This window comes from Mesoplodon densirostris, chromosome 5, assembly GCF_025265405.1.
Source record: "Mesoplodon densirostris isolate mMesDen1 chromosome 5, mMesDen1 primary haplotype, whole genome shotgun sequence".
Lineage (NCBI taxonomy): Eukaryota > Metazoa > Chordata > Mammalia > Artiodactyla > Ziphiidae > Mesoplodon > Mesoplodon densirostris.
Genome location: NC_082665.1, coordinates 115,839,181 through 115,857,106, shown reverse-complemented (window position 1 = coordinate 115,857,106; position 17,926 = coordinate 115,839,181).

The window sequence follows — 17,926 nt, the reverse complement described above, 5'->3', positions numbered from 1 at the left end:
ACTAAAACATGCTGGGATTTTAGATGGATTTTTGAGTACATTATGAGATTTGTGATTCTCCATCTCACACACATACCCAACACACCCCTAATATGGCAGAAGGCATATCAGATCTTGGAATGGGGCTAGCACAGGTGATTTTTAAAAGCCCTTGAAGAGCATAATCCTCTGTTGAAAGTCACCGTGAGTCTCTTCCCCAGAGGGGAGCGTGGGTTTTTCTATAGCCAAACCCACAACGAGTGAGAAAAGTAGCAGTTAAGCAGCTGGTTCTTGTTTTAGGTGTAGGGATCCTTGATGTCCTCAGCACTTAGGACCATCAGGAGTAGTTGACCAACAAGGGCAGTTGACCTTTTACAATCACCTTTATAATACACTATGGCTGCTTCAGCCTCTCACTTCTTTACTTTTGTCTCTCTTTCTCTCTGAGCCTCATTATTCCCTTAATTCAGATCCTTACCTTGTTCTGTGTCATAGATATTTTTGGAAATCTAATGGAAGTTATAAATGCTTTCTCCAGAAAAATGCACATTCCCACCTACACAATTTTGCAAAATGTATCAGAACATTCACAGGTCCCCAAAGTTCATGAATTCACTGTTAAGAAGCCTTGCCTTGGGAATTCCCTGGTGGTCCAGTGGTTAGGACTCTGCTTTCACTGCCAAGGGCCTGGGTTCTATCCCTGGTGGGGGAACTAAGATCCTGCAAGCCATGAGGTGTGGCCAAAAAAAAAAGTGTTAAAAAAAATTTTTTTTAAAGAAGGCTTGCCTTTAACCGACCTTAATGTATTTGGTATATTTGAAAATTGTTATATGTGGGAAATTTAAAATTTTTGTTCATTAATAAGTATTCATTGACCAAATTTTAATTTTGATGAAGTTCAAATTTATCTTTTTTTGCTGTGGTTGCTTGTGCTTTGGGTATTATAATTAAGAAAGTATTGGCAAATAAAAGGTTACTAAGATTTACTCCCGTGTTTTTTCCCAAGAGTTTTAGGGTTTTAGCTCTTAAATTTAGGTCTTTGGGCCAGAGTTGATTTTTGTATATGGTGTGAGGTAGGGGACAAACCAACTTCATTATTTTGCATGTGGATATCCAGTAGTCCCAACACCATTTGTTGAAAAGACTAGCCCTTCCCCATTGAATTATTTTGATACCCCTGTCAAAAGTCAAACATAAATGTGAGGACTTATTCCTTGATGTATGCCTTTGATATTTAACATTCATGGGTGTGTAACAATTGTGAAGAGTATCTGACTCAATTTCCTAGCACGTATTGCTGGTAAGAGATGATGTCTGTGCAGATGCCCCACCCACTCCACATCCCTTAGCCTAATTGGAGTTCGCCTGCAGCCCAATACACGGTTCCGGTGCAGGCTCACAGCTTTCCACAAGCCCTGTGTTTTCTGCTTTCCCACCTGAGGACTTTTTCTGCACCCCAGGAGCTTGCTCAGCCTGCACACAGGGCAGTCTAGAAGGGCTGGGGGCTTAACACTCCCTGGGGTAACCCCCAACCAGTAAGGAATGGGGGCCAGTTGGTAAGCACCCCAGCTTCCCTTTCACCCAATGTGTACATTCTACATGTTCGTCCTCAGTGGAACTGAGCCACGCTCGCCCACGGCTAAAACTGTCTCATTAATTCACCTTTTCTCCCTTCCCGGTCTCACTTTCTCCTCTTTCTCATTTCTGCTTCACGGAAGTGCCACCCAAATAAACTAACTGAACCTAAGTCTTTGTTTACAGTCTGAGGAACCCAAACTAGGACACCACGAAAAGGGAATTTCTATTTTCACCTTTGCTTCTGCCCAGAATACGTCTCGTTAAGCATCCTCGCAATTTTTATTTTTAAGTATTCTCACCCTTGTTTTACAGGTTAGTACTTAAATTTACGAAGTGCAGTCATTATCATTATCACATTATCAAATTCTTTGTTTCAAATCTTTTTTCCAATATTTAATTACACGGACTATGCCACCCTTTTCAAGTAGAACCTGCTATACATCTGTCATCTGTTTACTTTTCAGGAAATTAGAAGGAAGTGTGGTTTCTCTCAAGAAACCAATAGCAGCGCATGTTTTCTTGGCGGGGAACCAGGAAAAATTCGGCAGCAAGCCAGAAATCTACTTACTGCCACCTTGTTTTACCAGCCTTTTCCCATCTTCGGTCTTTGTGGAGAAGTGAGGAAAATCGTTTTAAATTTCCACCCTTAACAACCATTTGTTGTCTGTTGTGTTCAACGTACTGTGTACCAGGTGAGGGTGAGAGGCCCTACAGAAAGGAAAAATGGTGCTTTCAAAAGTTTCCACTTCCCTGGTGGTCCAGTGGTTAAGAATCCGCCTTCCAATGCAGGGGACGAAGGTTCGATCCCTGTTTGGGGAATGAAGATCCCACATGGATGCCGCAGATAAGCTTGCGTGCTCTAGAGCCCATGTGCCGCAACGATGCCGCCAAATAAATAGTTTTTTTAAAAAGTCTCCAGTATAAAGAGGAAACAACAACCATTTTGAGCAATTTAAAAACAAAAGGCAGGGGCTTCCCTGGTGGCGCAGTGGTTGGGAGTCCGCCTGCCGATGCAGGGGACACGGGTTAGTGCCCCGGTCCGGGAAGATCCCACATGCCGCAGAGCGGCTGGGCCCGTGAGCCATGGCCGCTGGGCCTGCGCGTCCGGAGCCTGTGCTCCGCGGTGGGAGAGGCCACGGTAGTGGGAGGCCTGCGTACAGCAAAAAAAAAAAAAAAAAAAAAAGGCATTATGTTAGCAAAAAGTAGACCCTCAATAAAATTTTTAAATGTTTTATTGAAGTGCAATATGTATACAGAAAGTGCACAATCATAAGTGTACAGATAGCTGAATTTTCACAAGCAACACATTGATGCAGCCAGCACCCTGATGCAGGCACAGAGCGTGACCAGCACCCACCTAAGCGCTGTTCTAACCTTTTTGCCTCACTTTATATTACATAGAAACAGAATCAATGGTATATACCCTTACGTATCTCACTTTTTTAATCAGGGCTTGTGAGATTCGTCCATATTCTCACCTGTAATCGTAAATCGTTCATTCTCATTGCCAAATAGTATTCTATGGTGTGAATATATCACAATTTATCTGTTTTATTATTGGTGGACTTGTAGAGGTTTCTCAGGTTTGGGATTTTTTTAATTTTTCAATTAATAAACTTTATTATTTAGACAAGTTGTAGGCTCACAGCAAAATTATGCAGTAAGTACAGAGAGTTCCCATTTACCCCCAGTCCCCCCCGCACACAGAGCCTCCCCTACTGTCAACATCCCATACCACAGTGCCTCATTTGTTACAATGGATGAACCTACAGTAACACACCCTTATCACCCAATGGGTTTTGGTTTTTTAAAATAGTGCTGCCATCGATGTTGTAATACAGTGCTGTTCAAGAGAACTTCCTGCTATAATGGAAATGTTCTATAATTGGTGCTGTCCAGTACGTAACTCCAGCCATATGTGACTATTAAGCACTTACAGTGTGGCTAGTGACATCTTCAGAAGTTAACTGCTAAAGGTAATGACTGTTAACTCCTGCCTGACCCAACAATCAAAGGTCAGTATGATGAGATTTTTTTCAGAGTTGGGGGAGAATAGGGGTAAATTTCACATTTATAATTTATACATCTTGTCCACTTCTAAAGTAGGCAACACACAGTTTTAAAACACTTATAATCTTTTGGATTATAAACCATTGAGTTTTTTAAAAAAGGATTTTTGAACCCATAGTAATATTCAAAAAAGGGAGAGGAAGGGAATCTTTTTTACACAAGAACCCCAGGGAGAAAATGTAGAAGGAATGATAGGATCATCATTTTGTAACCATCAACGAAATCAAGGATTCAGGCAAGATCACCAACGGATGCTGAAAGCACTGAGTGAAAGGTCGTTGTGGAACTGGATAGTCACACCCCTCTAAGTATCACCCACCCTTACTTATTAAATTCAAAGGGAAAGTGCTTTCTACAATGGAGCAACCTGGCAGCCACTACGTTAAACAAGTGATCAAACTCAGCATCACCCGTGGAACTCCAGCCTGGCATTCTGCACCCCCAATGCAGTGTATTAGGGAGTACACGACATCACCTTGTACTGCTTTTGCAAAAGCATTTAACCTCAATATAATCATGAGGAAACAACTAGATGAATTCCACATTTGGGACAATCTATAAAACAACGGACCTGGGCTAAAGAGACACACAGCTAAATGAGTGAATCCTAAACTGAAAAAAAAAAAAAATCGGGCTTCCTTGGTGGCGCAGTGGTTGAGAGTCCGCCTGCCAATGCAGGGGACATGGGTTTGTGCCCCAGTCCGTGAAGATCCCACGTGCCGCGGAGCAGCTGGGCCCGTGAGCCATGGCCGCTGAGCCTGAGCGTCCGGAGCCTGTGCTCCGCAACGGGAGAGGCCACAACAGTGAGAGGCCCGCGTACCGCAAAAAAAAAAAAAAAAATCAACTACATTACTGGACATTATTGGCACAACTGAGCAAATTTTAATATGGATTGCATTTTTTTCTTCCAGTTTTATTGAGATATAATTGACACAGCACTATGTAAGTTTAAGGTGTACAGCATAATGATTTGATTTACATGCATCATGAAGTGGTTCTCACAGTAAGTTTAGTAAACATCCATCACCTCATATAGGTATAAAATTAAAGAAATAGAGTCCCCGAAGAGGCTGCTCCTTTAACCCTGTCCTGTCTGAGCGAAGAACAGACGCCCTCCGGCGACCTACACGCAGAGGCGGGGCCAAATCCAAAGCTGAGACCCAGGAGCTGTGAGAACAAAGAAGAGAAAGGGAAACCTCTCCCAGCAGCCTCAGAAGCAGCGGATTAAAGCTCCACAATCAACTTCATGTACCCTGCATCTGTGGAATACATGAATAGACAACAAATCATCCCAAATTGAGGAGCCAGGAGTCAGTGCTGTGCCTCTGAGGTGGGAGAGCGAACTTCAGGACACTGGTCCACAAGAGACCTCCCAGCTCCACATAATATCAAACGGCGAAAATCTTCCAGAGATCTCCATCTCAACACCAGCACCCAGCTTCACTCAACGACCAGCAAGCTACAGTGCTGGACACCCTATGCCAAACAACTAGCAAGACAGGAACACAACGCCACCCATTAGCAGAGAGGCTGCCTCAAATCATAAAAAGTCCGCAAACACCCCAAAACACACCACCAGACGTGGACCTGCCCACCAGAAAGACAAGATCCAGCCTCATCCACCAGAACACAGGCAGTAGTCCGCTCCACCAAGAAGCCTACACAACCCACTAAACCAACCTTAGCCACTGGGGACAGACACCAAAAACAACGGGAACTACGAACCTGCAGCCTGCAAAAAGGAGACCCCAAACACAGTAACATAAGCAAAATGAGAAGACAGAAAAACACACAGCAGGAGAAGGAGCAAGATAAAAACCCACCAGACCTAACAAATGAAGAGGTAATAGGCAGTCTATCTGAAAAAGAATTCAGAATAATGATGGTAAAGATGATCCAAAATCTTGGTAATAGAATAGACAAAATGCAAGAAACAGTTAACAAGGACCTAGAAGAACTAAAGACGAATCAAGCATCGATTAAAAACACAATAAATGAAATAAAAAATACTCTAGATGGGATCAATAGCAGAATAACTGAGGCAGAAGAACGGATAAGTGAGGTGGAAGATAAAATAGTGGAAATAACTGATGCAGAGCAAAATAAAGAAAAAAGAATGAAAAGAACAGAGGACAGTCTCAGAGACCTCTGGGACAACATTAAACGCACCAACATTCAAATTATAGGGATTCCAGAAGAAGAAGAGAAAAAGAAAGGGACTGAGAAAATATTTGAAGAGATTATAGTTGAAAACTTCCCTAATATGGGAAAGGAAATAGTTAATCAAGTCCAGGAGGCACAGAGAGTCCCATACAGAATAAATCCAAGGAGAAATACACCAAGACACATATTAATCAAACTGTCAAAAATTAAACACAAAGAAATCATATTAAAAGCAGCAAGGCAAAAACAACAAATAACACACAAGGGAATCCCCATCAGGATAACAGCTGATCTCTCAGCAGAAACTCTACAAGCCAGAAGGGAGTGGCAGGACATACTTAAAGTGATGAAGGAGAAAAACCTGCAACCAAGATTACTCTACCCAGCAAGGATCTCATTCAGATTTGATGGAGAAATTAAAACGTTTACAGACAAGCAAAAGCTGAGAGAGTTCAGCACCACCAAACCAGCTTTACAACAAATGCTAAAGGAACTTCTCTAGGCAAGAAACACAACAGAAGGAAAAGAACTACAATAACGAACCCAAAACAATTAAGAAAATGGGAATAGGAACATACATATCAATAATTACCTTAAATGTAAATGGACTAAATGCTCCCACCAAAAGACACAGACTGGCTGAATGGATACAAAAACAAGACCCATATATATGCTGTCTACAAGAGACCCACTTCAGACCTAGAGACACATACAGACTGAAAGTAAGGGGATGGAAAAAGATATTCCATGCAAATGGAAACCAAAAGAAAGCTGGAGTAGCAATTCTCATATCAGACAAAATAGACTTTAAAATAAAGACTACTAGAAGAGACAAAGAAGGACACTACATAATGATCAAGGGATCAATCCAAGAAGAAGATATAACAATTGTAAATATTTATGCACCAAACATAGGAGCACCTCAATACATAAGGGAAATATTAACAGCCATAAAAGGAGAAATCGACAGTAACACAATCATAGTAGGGGACTTTAACACCCCACTCTCACCAATGGACAGGTCATCCAAAATGAAAATAAATAAGGAAACACAAGCTTTAAATGATACATTAAACAAGATGGACTTAATTGATATTTATAGGACATTCCATCCAAAAACAACAGAATACACATTTTTCTCAAGTGCTCATGGAACATTCTCCAGGATAGATCATATCTTGGGTCACAAATCAAGCCTTGGTAAATTTAAGAAAATTGAAATTGTATCAAGTATCTTTTCCGACCACAATGCTATGAGACTAGATATCAATTACAGGAAAAGAGCTGTAAAACATACAAACACATGGAGGCTAAACAATACACTACTTAATAACGAAGTGATCACTGAAGAAATCAAAGAGGAAATTAAAAAATACCTAGAAACAAATGACAATGGAGACACGACGACCCAAAACCTATGGGATGCAGCAAAAGCAGTTCTAAGAGGGAAGTTTATGGCAATACAATCCCACCTTAAGAAACAGGAAATATCTCGAATAAACAACCTAACCTTGCACCTAAAGCAATTAGAGAAAGAAGAACAAAAACATCCCAAAGTTAGCAGAAGGAAAGAAATCATAAAAATCAGATCAGAAATAAATGAAAAAGAAATGAAGGAAACGATAGCAAAGATCAATAAAACTAAAAGCTGGTTCTTTGAGAAGATAAACAAAATTGATAAACCATTAGCCAGACTCATCAAGAAAAAAAGGGAGAAGACTCAAATCAATAGAATTAGAAATGAAAAAGGAGAAGTAACAACTGACACTGCAGAAATACAAAAGATCATGAGAGATTACTATAAGCAACTCTATGCCAATAAAATGGACAACCTGGAAGAAATGGACAAATTCTTAGAAATGCACAACCTGCCAAGACTGAATCAGGAAGAAATAGAAAATATGAACAGACCAATCACAAGCACTGAAATTGAAACTGTGATAAAAATCTTCCAACAAACAAAAGCCCAGGACCAGATGGCTTCACAGGCGAATTCTATCAAGCATTTAGAGAAGAGCTAACACCTATCCTTTTGAAACTCTTCCAAAATATAGCAGAGGGAGGAACACTCCCATACTCATTCTACGAGGCCACCATCACCTTGATACCAAAACCAGACAAGGATGTCACAAAGAAAGAAAACTACAGGCCAATATCACTGATGAACATAGATGCAAAAATCCTCAACAAAATACTAGCAAACAGAATCCAACAGCACATTAAAAGGATCATACACCATGATCAAGTGGGGTTTATTCCAGGAATGCAAGGATTCTTCAATATACGCAAATCAATCACTGTGATACACCATATTAACAAGTTGAAGGAGAAAAACCATATGATCATCTCAATAGATGCAGAGAAAGCTTTTGACAAAATTCAACACCCCTTTATGATAAAAACCCTGCAGAAAGTAGGCATAGAGGGAACTTTCCTCAACATAATAAAGGCCATATATGACAAACCCACAGCCAGCATCGTCCTCAATGGTGAAAAACTGAAACCATTTCCACTAAGATCAGGAACAAGACAAGGTTGCCCACTCTCACCACTCTTATTCAACATAGTTTTGGAAGTTTTAGCCACAGCAATCAGAGAAGAAAAAGAAATAAAAGGAATCCAAATGGGAAAAGAAGAAGTAAAGCTGTCACTGTTTGCAGATGACATGATACTATACATAGAGAATCCTAAAGATGCTACCAGAAAACTACTAGAGCTAATCAATGAATTTGGTAAAGTTGCAGGATACAAAATTAATGCACAGAAATCTCTGGCATTCCTATATACTAATGATGAAAAATCTGAAAGTGAAATCAAGGAAACACTCCCATTTACCATTGCAACAAAAAGAATAAAATATCTAGGAATAAACCTACCTAAGGAGACAAAAGACCTGTATGCAGAAAATTATAAGACACTGATGAAAGAAATTAAAGATGATACAAATAGATGGAGAGATGTACCATGTTCTTGGATTGGAAGAATCAACATTGTGAAAATGACTCTACTACCCAAAGCAATCTACAGATTCAATGCAATACCTATCAAACTACCAATGGCATTTTTCACAGAACTAGAACAAAAAATTTCACAATTTGTATGGAAACACAAAAGACCCCGAATAGCCAAAGCAATCTTGAGAACGAAAAATGGAGCTGGAGGAATCAGGCTCCCTGACTTCAGACTATACTACAAAGCTACAGTAATCAAGACAGTATGGTACTGGCACAAAAACAGAAAGATAGATCAATGGAACAGGATAGAAAGCCCAGAGATAAACCCACGGACATATGGTCACCTTATCTTTGATAAAGGAGGCAGGAATGTACAGTGGAGAAAGGACAGTCTCTTCAATAAGTGGTGCTGGGAAAACTGGACAGGGACATGTAAAAGTATGAGATTAGATCACTCCCTAACACCATACACAAAAATTAGCTCAAAATGGATTAAAGACCTAAATGTAAGGCCAGACACTATCAAACTCCTAGAGGAAAACATAGGCAGAACACTCTATGACATAAATCACAGCAAGATCCTTTTGGACCCACCTCCTAGAGAAATGGAAATAAAGACAAAAATAAACACATGGGACCTAATGAAACTTCAAAGCTTTTGCACAGCAAAGGAAACCATAAACAAGACGAAAAGACAACCCTCAGAATGGGAGAAAATATTTGCAAACGAAGCAACTGACAAAGGATTAATCTCCAAAATTTATAAGCAGCTCATGCAGCTCAATAGCAAAAAAACAAACAACCCAATCCAAAAATGGGCTGAAGACCTAAATAGACATTTCTCCACAAAAGATATACAGACAGCCAACAAACACATGAAAGGATGCTCAACATCTTTACTCATTAGAGAAATGCAAATCAAAACTACAATGAGATATCATCTCACACCAGTCAGAATGGCCATCATCAAAAAATCTAGAAACAATAAATGCTGGAGAGGGTGTGGAAAAAAGGGAACACTCTTGCACTGCTGGTGGGAATGTGAATTGGTACAGCCACTATGGAGAACGGTATGGAGGTTCCTTAAAAAACTACAAATAGAACTACCATATGACCCAGCAATCCCACTACTGGGCATATACCCTGAGAAAACCATAATTCAAAAAGAGACATGTACCAAAATGTTCATAGCAGCCCTATTTACAATAGCCCGGAGATGGAAACAACCTAAGTGTCCATCATCGGATGAATGGATAAAGAAGATGTGGCACATATATACAATGGAATATTACTCAGCCATAAAAAGAAATGAAATTGAGCTATTTGTAATGAGGTGGATGGACCTAGAGTCTGTCCTACAGAGTGAAGTAAGTCAGAAAGAGAAAGACAAATACTGTATGCTGACACATATATATGGAATTTAAGAAAAAAATGTCATCAAGAACCTAGGAGTAAGACAGGAATAAAGACACAGACCTACTAGAGCATGGACTTGAGGATATGGGGAGGGGGAAGGGTAAGCTGTGACAAAGTGAAAGAGCGGCATGGACATATATACACTACCAAACGTAAGGTAGATAGCTAGTGGGAAGCAGCCGCATAGCACAGGGAGATCAGCTCGGTTCTTTGTGACCGCCTGGAGGGGTGGGATAGGGAGGGTGGGAGGGAGACGCAAAAGGGAGGGGATATGGGAACATATGTATATGTATAACTGATTAAATTTGTAAAATAAAAAAAAAATTAAAAAAAAAATTAAAGAAATAGAAAAAATTGTTTTCCTTGTGATGAGAATTCTTATGATTTACTCTCTTAACAATTTTCATATATAACATACAGCAGTGTTCATGATATTCATCATGTTGTACATCACACCCCTAGTACTTATGTATCTCATAACAGGAGGTTGGTACTTTTCGACCACCTTCATCCACTTCCCCTCCCCCACCCCATCCCCAGATTACATATTAGATAAGATTATTGTATCAGTGCAATAGAAGTGTGGTTCTGAGGAGACTATCCTTGGAGAAACATGCTGATGCATATTAAGGGTAAAATGTCATGATACCTGCAATTTCAAATGGCTCCAAGTGGAGACAGAGAGACAAAACAAATGTGGCAAAATGTTAACAGTTGGTGAATCTAGGTAGGTATTCTTTCACCTTTCTGTAGTTTTGAAATTTTTCAAAATAAAAAATTGGGGAGTGAGGGGTTGTAAGAGTTGACAGTTAAATACCATAAGGGCTCAGGAGCCATTCAGAAACACAGACGAAATTGTACCAGAAGACTACAGAATCTAACAGTTACCACGATTAACAGAAACATGCAGAGCTTCTGTCTTTACTCTTTGCCTTTGCTGGCTTTTAGGCAGGGTGGTTATCCAGCTCCCATACTGGCATGTAGGAACTTAGCAGGATGCTGGGTGCTTTCTGAATGGCAAACGGCAGTGAGAACTTACATTTCTTTTAAATAACTATCTCAATGCAAATATTCAAGTACTGAATTCGCTTTAAGAGGTGAGTTGCCGGACTTCCCTTGTGGCACAGTGGTTAAGAAGCCACCTGCCAGTGCAGGGGACACGGGTTCGAGCCCTGGCCCGGGAAGATCCCACATGCCGCTGAGAAGCTAAGCCCGTGCGCCACAACTATTGAGCCCACGCCCTTAGAGCCCATGTTCCGCAAAAAGAGAAGCCACTGCAGTAAGAAGCCCGTGCACCGCAACAAAGTGTAGGCCCTGCTCACTGCAACTAGAGAAAGCCCTCGCAGCAACGAAGACCCAACGCAGCCAAAAATAAATACATTAATTAATTAATTTTTAAAAAAAGCTGAGTTGCCTTGCTTTAAAGCCCCTTTAAAAAAGGACTTTCCTTGATGTGACATCTCAATATCTGTCCGTTCCATTAGCCCTTGCCTAGCTTCTGAGTGACACGCAGGAAGTGACTTTCAGCAATCAGATGTTACGAGGAACTTGAGGGGAAAAAGGTGAAGAAACCCTCACAAGATCCTACAGTGTGTTGATGACAGAGTTTTAAATAGAACCCAGGACCCCAACAGTCCTACCACCTGCTTCAATCACAACACTCCAACTTGTCCACAACGGGACTGATTAAGATTTGGAAAGGCCAGGATAAACAACAAAGTCCTACTGTCTAGCACAAGGAACTATATTCAATATCCTGTGATAAACCACAATGGAAAAGAATATGAAAAAGAATATATATGTATAACTGAGTCACTTTGCTGTACAGCAGAAATTAACACAACGTTGTAAATCAACTCTATTTCAATAAATTTTTTTAAAAGATTTGCAAGAGTCAGTATTGCATTCTCTTAGAATTAACTTCTCTATTTATAGCAGGTAAAACAAACTGATGCAGAACTTTTTTTTTTTTAAACATGAGGGTTGAACATTGAGTGATAAGTTAACTCAAGGAGAAATACATAGGAACTAAGAGAGGAATTCTCATCCTCATTGTACTCTTATTCTAGGACAACTCTTTTTTTTAAATTAGTTTCTGCTTTATAACAAAGTGAATCAGTTATACATATACATCTGTTCCCATATTCCTTCCCTCTTTTTTTAAAATGTTGTTTGAGGAGTAGCCCCAAGCCCTTCCTCTCAATAATGCGTTTTAAAGAACACTGGCAGGAGGCAATGTGTCCTCAGAAGAGAAAAGCTGTTGAGCTGCTAGCCTGTCCCAGCCACCAGCACAAGTGGCTGGGATTTACGGCCTGATTGGCCACCCATTCCTCAGAAATGCCCAGCCCACTGCAGCCCTTCCTTCATCAGGATAATGCCGATGGGCGCGGTGCCTCTACCAACAGGACAAGTTTACGAGCTGTGAGGGAGGACGTGTGTTATGATCCTCTTGTTAGTTTTTCTTTCTGGCAAACTCTGGACCATGGCCAAAAAAACATTCTCTTCTGGGCCTTGGAGGAGCCTGGTAAAGGAACTGAGACACTTCCTGAGGGCGGATCAGGTGGAGAGCCCTATGGAAGGTACTGGAAGAATTTGGGAGGGGTCCTAATGGTAGGGAGGGAGTTGGTTAGAATGCATCATCCTAAGTGTTCCCTACAGGATGAAGTCCTGGCTCCTTCAGGACCGGACCATCTGCCCCTCTCACCCATCTCCCCTCGCTGCAGAACCACTGCTGTTTCCTGTGCCCATAGGCCAGCTCTTCCCACCTCCAGGAGCACCTTTGCAGGACTGGTGCCATGGCCTTGCCACCAAAAGCAAACATTCTCCAAAGCCCAGCTCATGCGCTTCTGGAAAGCCTTCCCCAATGTACCCACACATGCAATGTTAGGTATCACCTAAGCATTTTCTTTCTTTTTTTTTTTTAACATCTTTATTGGAGTATAATTGTTTTACAATGGTGTGTTAGTTTCTGCTGTATAACAAAGTGAATCAGCTGTATGTATACTTATATCCCATATCCCCTCCCTCTTGCGTCTCCCTCCCACCCTCCCTATCCCACCCCTCTAGGTGGTCACAAAGCACGGAGCTGATCTCCCTGTGCCATGCAGCTGCTTCCCACTAGCCATCTATTTTACATCTGGTAGTGTATATAAGTCAATGCCACTCTCTCACTTCAGCCCAGCTTACCCTTCCCTCTCCCCGTGTCCTCAAGTCCATTCTCTACATCTGCGTCTTTATTCCTGTCCTGTCCCTAGGTTCTTCAGAACCATTTTGGATTGGAAGAATCAACATTGTGAAAGTGACTATACTACCCAAAGCATTTTCAATATGTTCTTAAGTACATATCACATTTCTTTGGCCTGTTTAAAAATCAATATTTTCACTCTGTAAATATTTTTCTAACTATGTGCCAGGCACTGAGCTGGGGAGACAGGTAGGAACTAACCAACCCCGGCTGCAAGGTGCTCACGGCCTGGTAGAAAGACAACACTCATGGCACTTGAGAGGCACCCTAACAGAGGAGGAGAGCAGGCACCTACCCCCTCAGGACCAGGACGCCCAATCACCTTCGTAGGGAAGACCACCGGTGGAGCAGCTTTGGGAAGGAAAATCACCCAGTTTGGTGTTAGACGTGCTCAATTAAGACATGCAAGACATGTCACGCATAGGCAGTTGCATATGTGAGTCTAAAGTTTGGGAGCTCTGAGCTGCAGATAACTCACTCTGGAGGCACAAGCACAGAAGACAGATGCTCCTGGAACGTAGTGGGGAAGGGAAGAGAGCTAAGAACTGAGCTCTGTGTCTCCCTCCATTGTTGATCTTCCTTTTCACATTTTCTTTATACCTCTTTTTTTTAGTGGATCTGAGGTTCTTCCTAGGAAGGACAATAACAATAATAATTGCCACTGTTGACATGTGCCAGATGCTTTATCTGCAGGATGTCTAATAATCACAGTAACTCTATGATAGGTACTCCTATTCTCAGTTTACAGGTAAAAATACTCCCATGCAGAGAGAATCAGTGCTTCGTCCCAATCACACCTGCAAGGATGCAGAGTGAGAATTCCAGTCAAGATTCTCCAAAGCCCACGTCTTCCCACTGCATCATCCAATGAGCCAAGATACACAGACTGGGAACAGCTCCCCGCAGCTTCTCCAGCCCCACTGAGGGCCATCTCATAACCTAGTGTGTCTCATAAGAATCTCCTAAGAAGGGACTTCCCTGGTGGCACAGTGGTTAAGAATCTGCCTGCTAATGCAGGGGACATGGGTTCGAGCCCTGGTCCGGGAAGATCCCACATGCTGTGGAGCAACTAAACCCATGCACCATAACTACTGAGCCTATGTCCTAGAGCCCGCGAGCCACAACTCCTGAGCCCGCGTGCCACAACTACTGAAGCCTGCGTGCCTAGAACCTGTGCTCTGCAACAAGAGAAGCCACCGCAATAAGAAGCCTGCATGCTGCAACGAAGAGTAGCCCCCGCTCGCCACAACTAGAGAAAGCCCGCATGCAGCAATGAAGACCCAATGCAGCCAAAAATAAATAAATAAGATAAATAAATTTAAAAAAAAAGAATCTCCTAAGAAGCTTGGGCAAAGCAGTGTAGTTGACTAAATAATGGCCCCCAAAGATTTCAAGTCCTAATCCTTGGAACCTGTAAATGTTACCTTATGTGGAAAAGGGGTCTTTGCAGACGTGATTAAGTTAAAGAACTTGAGACAGGAAGATTATCTGAGTAGGCCACAAATGCAATCTTTATAAGAGAAAGGCAGAGGGAGATTTAACACACAGAAGGGGAGAAGGCAATATAGCCATGGAGGCAGGAGGCAGAGAATGATCAGAGAGATGCAGCCATAAGGCAAGGAACGCTGGCAGCCACCAGAAGCTGGAAGAGGCAGGGTAAGAAACAGCTTCTCCCCCAGGGCTGCCATGGAGAGGCAGCCCAGCCAACACCTTGATTTTGGTCCAGTGAAAACTGATTTCAGACTTTTGGCCCCCAGAACTGAGGAAATACATTTTTGTTTCTTTAAACCACTGCATTTGTGGTGATTTGTTTCAGCAACTGCAGGAAACGAATCCACGTAGATTCCAAGGACACATGCCCAGGGAGTTGGATTTAGTAGGTCTGCTTTTTGACAGGCAGCCAGGGTGATTCTGATACCAACAATCTGTGGGCCACACCGCCTCAACTGCTCAGGCAGGGTACCTGTAGGACTTAAACCCTTAAACTAGGGATTTTTAGTCTGGGTCTATTCTGCTATGGAATCCATAGTTGAATTTCAGGGGTTCCATAAATTCCTTAAGATTATATGAGAAACTGTGTGTGGGTGTGCACACAAGTTCATAGTTTCATATTTTTCAGGGATGAGGTTTTTCTTCGGATTCTCAGAGGAGTCACAGAAAAGGTGGAGAATTAACTACTAATTTAAGAAAAAGACGTTAATGTGTGTAAACCTGGTCCAAGGTGGGTGAGGAGGATTGGCCAAGCAGGGTTCTTAGTTCCCCGACCAGGGATCGAACTGGGGCCATGGCAGTGAAAGCACCGAGTTCTAACCACTGGACCACCAGGGAATTCCCTGAAGCAACTTTTATTTATTTATTTTTTTTCGGCCGCACCATGCAGCTTGTGGGATCTCAGTTCCCCGACCAGGGATCGAACCCGTGCGCCCAGCATTGGAAGCACGGGGCCTTAACCACTGGACAGCCAGGGAAGTCCCCGCAACTTTTAAATTAGGCCCACCTCCCCAGGGTCTATGCTGAGCCTGAGAGAGAAGGAAACCGTAACAAAGATTGAATCAACTTAAATAGTGGTATCTTCAAGTCAAAACAAAACTGAGAGCATAAGGCAACCTTAGGGCCTGGTGAGAGAGCGACACAAGATTGTGGGCTGTGTCCTCACTTCAGTGAGATAATTAGTGGAATAGATTATCTTTGGATAGGACTGCCTTTGGGAGCAGTAAGTAGACAACATCACTAGAGGAACCCAGGATCTAGGCAGTCACCGGTCAGCACCCAGAGGACAGCAAGGCAGAGATGACCATTTGCAAGCACAGAGGACAAACAACGGAAGAGGGAAGAGCCTGAAAAGAACCAGAAGGCAAAAACAAAGAAGAAGAAAAAAAAAAAAGAATCAGAAGGCAGAGGTTTCAGACTAGGAACATCTTTTGTTTATACACTATGAGAAACTTGGGTTACATATATTTTTCCTTTTAATTTAACCCTTTAATCTTGTCTTAGTTGGCATGAATTTTATATCAATTTATCTTAATCATTTTACTAGTTGAATTTTGGCCCTTTTTGTTTAATAACATATTTTAATTTTATCTTTATTTGCTCGATTGCCTGTTTAATATCTCTCTCTTTTCTACTGGACTGTAAATTCCACTGAGGTAGAAAACATCTGTTTTTCTGAACAATGTGTCCCCCGCTCCTAGCACAATGCCTGACAGATAGTGTTTTATTTCTCCCACGTGTGGTCATAACTTTTAAAAATGAATGAACCAATAAAATAGTGTAGCCCCTTTGGAAAAGAGTCCAGTAGTTCCTCGAAACTTGAAACACAGAGTTACCATGGGACCCAGCAATTCCACTTCTAGGTATGTGACCAAGAGGACTGAAAACCTATGTCCACACAAAAACTTGTAGAGAAATGTTCACAGCAGCATTATTCATAACAGCCAAAAAGTGGAAACAACCCAAATGTCCATCAACTGATGAGAAGATAAATAAATGTGGTACAACCATACAATGGATTATTTTTCAGCCATAAAAATAACATATGGATACATGCTACAACATGGATGATGCTTAAAAACATTATGCTAAGTGAAAGAAGTCAGTCACAAAAAGGTCACTATTGGATGATTCCATTTATAAGGAATATCCAGCATAGGCAGCTCCATAGAGACAGAGGTAGATGTGTGGTTGCCTAGGGCTGGGAGTGCTTGAGAGGGGTGGAGAGTAACTGCTAGTAGCTACTAGGTTTTTTGGCAGGTAATGAAAATGTTCTCAAATTAGATAATGGTGGTGGTTGCACAACTCTGTGGATATATTAAAAACCACTGAATTGTACACTTTAAATGGGTGAATTTTATGATATATGAATGGGATCTCAGTAAAGCTATTTTTAAAAATAAAAAAAGAAAGGATATAGTCATGTCCTTTAAGAAAAGTTATTAAAATCAACAAGGAAAATTTTAAATCATCATAATAGTTTGTTTTCAAGAACAATAGCCCTGTGTACTTGAACTGATGGCAGTGTGGCTGGATGGGAGGGGACAGATTTCAAAACTCACGGGGCTCCCTGGCTGCGGGGGTCGCGGGGTAAGTGGACTTCGCCTCTAGAGCCTGGCTTGGGCAACGGAGCAGGGACACAGGGTACAGCTCCAGCCTCAGAAAAGAGCGAGGGAGGATGCAGAGGGGCGCGTTTGATTCCTCCTTCTTGGCCTCCCACAGCACCCTTTGTGCTGTGCCATTTTAACGATCTGGACCAAGCCCCACTCATCGTGGGATCCCCAGCGTCCAAGCAAGCTCCCCAGGCGCCAAGTATGTATTGTTTGACTCAGGAAATATGGTGGGTTAACGAACGGACGAGGTGCCTCACAGTGCGCCGGCAGGTCACTGTATTCCGCTCTGGCCGCCGGGTTTGGGGGTGCGTGACAGCGAAGGGGTCCGCGGGAGCCATGCTGCCGCTGTCTGGGGGGCGTGGGGCGCCGCCTTTGTGCAGAGGCTGCTCCCGGCTTCCGCCACTGGGGGGCGGCCTCCC